At 51.1% G+C, this 5,024-nt stretch overlaps 1 protein-coding gene across 1 annotated transcript in view; it reads right to left on the reverse strand.

Annotated features, from left to right (window-relative positions):
• Positions 1-2,918, reverse strand: part of Fam19a3 (family with sequence similarity 19 member A3, C-C motif chemokine like) — an 8,830-nt gene extending 5,912 nt beyond the window's left edge. Inside the window, exons 1-3 of the mRNA XM_026777371.1 lie at positions 2,871-2,918; positions 2,572-2,707; positions 1,411-1,468 (exon numbers count right to left, since the gene is read on the reverse strand). The gene's annotated coding sequence lies outside the window, so the exon portion shown is untranslated. The remainder of the gene's footprint in view (positions 1-1,410; positions 1,469-2,571; positions 2,708-2,870) is intronic.
• Positions 2,919-5,024: the final 2,106 nt, after the last annotated feature.

Genomic DNA, 5,024 nt, shown 5'->3' on the forward strand with positions numbered 1-5,024 from the left:
CCTGTCCTGGAACTAGCTCTGTAGACCAGGCTGGTCTCGAACTCACAGAGATCCGCCTGCCTCTGCCTCCCAAGTGCTGGGATTAAAGGCCTTCACTGTGTGCTCTTGACTGCATTCCGCAGCACAAAGGATTGCTATTGCCCGTGTTACAAATGAAGCTCAAAAAGTTTGGCTATGACTCCCACAGGTGTCAGCAGAGGAGCTGAGGACACTGTGGAGAATCTGAAAATGCGTTCCCTCCAAATTGCTGGGAATACAGAACAGAACACAACACAACCAAAACCATCCAAGAACTCTGCAATGACGTGTGTGGTAGACTCTAGTGAGAATCCAGCCTTATGGGGGAGGGGGGGAGCAACAAGCAGGAGGTGTGTACACACAAGGCAGGGCGTGTTTTACTTAATACGTACACATCATGTCCGGAAAGTGCATATTGTTTGCATTAAAAAGGGAAATTGTTTCTTGTCTAGAAGATGGAAGTAGGAGGAAGAATTATTTTTTCCCACCAATTTCTTTCTTTTTATGTATTTGAGTTTCAAATCGTGGGGCTGTAGCAGCAGTGCAATTCAATCTGATCATGATTTAAATTTTTGAAAGAAAGAGAGAGAGAGAGAGAGAGAGAGAGAGAGAGGAGTAGATGCTTGTAATCCTAGCACTTCAGAGGCAGCAGCAGCAAGAGGGATCATTGGTAGTGTGAGGCCAGCCTGCTTTACACGGTGAGCTCCAAGCTAACCAGGGCTAAATAGGAAGATCCCATCTCCAACAAACGAAAGCAAAACACAGGGCTGAGGGGGGTGGCTCAGTGAGTAAGAGGACTTGCTGAGCAAATATGAGAATAGCAACACAGATGTAAAAATCTAGACGATGTAAAAAGATCGCTGGATCACTGGACAGCCTAGTGATGGATTCAGGGAAAGACCCTGTCTGAAGGGAGTAAGGTGGAGAGTAGCAAGGCAGGAGGCGTCTTCTAGACAGCTTCCCCTGGCCTTCACGTGGGTGCACATACTAAACTAAATAAAGGAAAGAAGGAAGAGACAAACCTAGGCTGGAAGTTAAATGTTTTGCCCGAGGTTGATGGCATGGGAACTTGGGACCCAGAAGTCTACCCTAGGCTCATTGCTCTCTTCCTCCTTTCTCCTGGGAACCAAACAGGACCTCAGACATCTATACCAGAGGGTGGGTAAGAACCAGAGAGAAACCAGGGAAACGGAAGCACAAAGGCGCTGGGAGAAACTAGCCACAGATGAGGACAGGAAGAACCCCAGGAGGAGGTCAAGGGTTGGCCTAGATCACTGGCCCCTGCAAGCGCCAGCTCAGACTAGGAATACCAGGGGCCAGACCAAGAGACATAGCTGCTCCCTTGGAGGGGACGTCCTCTCCTCGAGTCCCATCTCCAGCTGTCTCACTTACCGTTCATGGAGTCTTTAGGCTTCTGTCTGTGCATCTGTTGGTCTCAGACTCATTCCACCTGGATCAGTAGGGAGCAATTTGGAGGTAAATTCAGAACAGAGAGAGGCCAGACCCCTGCAGAAGCTAAGAGAAAGCTTGGACTTGGATGAGAATAAGGGAATGGGATGGATAGCTTAGGCTGTTCCTGTGACAAAGGCGGTCATTTCTGCTCTGGGGATCTATCCCTACTCCCCTGTCCTCCTCCCCCAGACTATGGAAAGCTGAGGGGGAGGTAACCCTGAAACAAGAGGCTGGGTTTTCTTTTTCCCAGGAGTGAAGCAGAGGTGAGAGGCTATAAGGATCAGGGCTGTCACCTCTCTGGTCTTGGGACAGAGATAGGTCAGAGAATCATGCAAAGTCTGACAGCTTTGTCTTCCCTGGGGGAGAATTCCGAGGTCTCCAAATTCCCCTTGCCTCCACCCCCAACCCATCATGAGCCTGGCTTCCCGGACTCTTCTGGAGCTAGCTTAATTCTACAACTGTCCTTCCAGTGGGCTAGCCTAGGGCAGCGCAACAGGTCTTGGCTTCAGTGCACAGCCCACAAGAGCTTCTCCATTCTCCCCCAAGATCCTGTCCTCGCTCAGTCTCCACTGAGAAGTAATACTGAAACACACAAGCTGCCGAGCTCTGGAAAGGCCCAGAGAGGGGAACGAGGGTGGTGGAAGGGGTGGGTGTGTTTCCACCCTTCTAGATTTTCCTCTTTTCTGAGTGGGTCTCCTCTTCCAGTCTGCCAGATGGCGGGGAGGGGGGCTCATTTTGACCATTGCAAACGCCGTTCTTCTCCTATAGAAATGGTGACATCCTATTTCTGTCTGAGCGTTCCCAGGGTCCCATCCAACTCAGGCATTTCTCCTAGGTACTCCAATGCTCAGAGAACTTGGAGGAGATGGGGACTCAGGATTTCGGGCATTCTATTCTCTCCTCCTTCAGTGCTGGATGAGGAGGCTTCTGGGATTTGTTCTTCAGCGTCTACCTCAGTTTCCTGGGGCTGTTTTCCCCATTCTCCAATTCAGGCTAAGGTGATGCTGAGAGAGCAGCCTGCAAGGGGTCAGTAACAACCTTTGACCTTGCTTTGCTTGCTCCTGTTCCCTTTCAGCGTCCATTCTTAATCCTGGTACCCACCTGCTCCAGAGCAGTGGTCCTGGTTCAACCTTCTGGCCTGAGGTCCTTGATGCCTCTGAGCTTGTGATCGAGACTCACAAAGGCGGGCTCTTCCCCGGAGTTGCCAGGTCGGGTGTTGTCTGGTCCCGAGCTCCGTCTGTGATCAATCGATCAGTCGTTATCAAGTTGCTGTGCCCCAGGAGAACAGGGCAATGGCTAAACCGGCATCCCAGTGAGCTCAGCTCTGAGCACCGGGATGCTCCGGGCCTGGACCCACCAGCCCTAGGGGGGAGGGGTCAGCCGGGTCCTCCAGAGCTTACGGCCTTCAGGCTGGGGAGCGCGCAGCCGCTTGTCTTGGGAGTCGTCTCGTCTCCGCAGCTTCAACCCTTGCCGGTACCGCCGCCTCCTTCGAGACAGCGTGGGGCGCTCTGCGGGGAGGATGAGCGCAACTGGCACGCAGCGGCCTCTGGTGGCGCAGGGCGAGATCAGGGGTAGAAGCGCACGGGCTCTGTATTCATGGACGCGACAATTAGAAACAGGTACCTGAAACCTCCAGGAATGTGGCCCCCGGCCCTGTGGTTCAAGGGGGTTAGGTAGTGTTCTGGTAGAGATGCGGGTGGGCGTTGGGGCTAGGAGTCGTCTTCACCTCCACCATCTGTAGGCTAATATTTAAATCTGAGCTCCTTAAATCTTAAAATCCAGTTCTTCAGACCACGCAGAGCAGCTCACACATATAATCCCAGAACTTGGGAGACTGAGGCAGAAGAATTGTCACGAATTCTGGCGCAGCCTGGGCTGTAGTGTGAGACCCTATCCAAAGGGAGAAAAAAGCAGAGATAGGGACAGAGGAGGGGCAGGAGGTTGCCTGCAAGTTTGAGGACAGCTTGGTCTATACGGTTTACACGGGGTTCCATTTCAGCTAGGGCTGCTTAGCCAGACCATATCTCAAAATGAAAGAAAGAGAGAGTGAAGAGGAGCAAACCTATTTCTTTGTTAGGACATTAGGGTGTTATTTGAGCTGTTTTCCAGGCTAGGAAGCTAGGACCACTTTGTTGGAAGATTCCAATGTTGCACCAAGTTCTTTACCACAGGGTTTCCCATCTGATACAAAAGGGAATCACAGTAAATTCTTCCAACACAGAAGTTCTACTCTTCTACCCAGGAAGACTAGGGGCAGTACCAGGGTGGTGAACCAGACTGGAGGGCATCAAGAGGCTGGCGAATGGCCCTGTGAATACCAAATATGACTTTCATCTTGGGAACCACATCTGAGGTTCCTAGTGTCTTCATCAGAAGAATGGTAAGTAATCCTAATTACAAAATTTTAACAGGTTCATATTTTGGATGCATTAAACTCTTGAGGGCAGAGGTGTTTTGTGAATCTGTCTCCTCACAGGAAGGAGGTGTTCACCTGTTATCGTAAGGAAGATTTGGGGAGGTGGTAAAGTGTGGGGGAGAAACAACGAATAAGCCTGGTTCTGGGTCCTGAGCACACAGACTGGGATAGGAGGTGGGGTCTCCCCTCTCTTTCACTCTCTCTCTTTCCACTGTGTAGGTGCTGGTGATCGAACCGGGGTCATCAGGCTTGGCACCTTTACCTGCTATGTTATTGCCCTCGCCTCTTAAAGACAAAGTCTCATTATGTAGCCATGGCTGGCCTTGAACTTACCATGTAGCCCAGGCTAGCTACTTACTTCTGATCCTCCTGCCTCTGCCTCCTGGGACTGCAGATGTGTGCTACCATGCCTGATTAAGAGGGCTTGTTCTGAGGATGCTCTGTTTCCCTCTGTGGCTCAGGCCTGGTTCTCCTCTGCCACTGAGGGATATCTCTCAGCTCCCAGGAGAGAACACATTTCATAAATGTCATAAATGTGCGTTTCCTGCTTTGCTCTCCCCCCCGCCCCCCGTCCCTTTCCTCTCACCCTCTACTGCCTCAGGGAGAGGATCTCTCACCAGGTGTGGAGAAGTCAGGATGGAAGAGGTGTGACAGTCCAGGAATAGTGGGAACTTCAGAGGTCTGAGAACCCTCTAATTTGGCTATGGATGGGAGCCAGAATGGCCAGAATGGTTCCAGGGAACAGGGGAGCAACTGACCTCAGGGGTCAAAAGGCCCTAGCTCTGTGGCCCATTTTGGTGGCCACATCACAGATGCTATGGAGAGCCAGAAAGCTGGATGGCACTGGAAAGTGATAGGTCAGCTGTCCCAGAAACACCGAATAATAAAACCAAAGGTTATTTTTTTCTTCCTCCGGTCTTTGGCTTCCCACTGAGACTATGGAATTTATCAAACAGTTGGCTTCAGTTTTTCTCAAACACGAAGAAAACACCCATAGTGGCAGTCTGTTCTTTGTCCCTGGACGCCTTTGCTGCTGGTTTTGAGTCCGGATTGTAACCAGTGCACCCCAGCTCCACCCCGGTGACCTCATCTTTCTCCCCAAAACTCGGACATAATTTCAGCAGGTCTGTGTACTTTG

The sequence above is a fragment of the Microtus ochrogaster genome, unplaced genomic scaffold (assembly GCF_000317375.1).
Source record: "Microtus ochrogaster isolate Prairie Vole_2 unplaced genomic scaffold, MicOch1.0 UNK60, whole genome shotgun sequence".
Classification (NCBI taxonomy): domain Eukaryota; kingdom Metazoa; phylum Chordata; class Mammalia; order Rodentia; family Cricetidae; genus Microtus; species Microtus ochrogaster.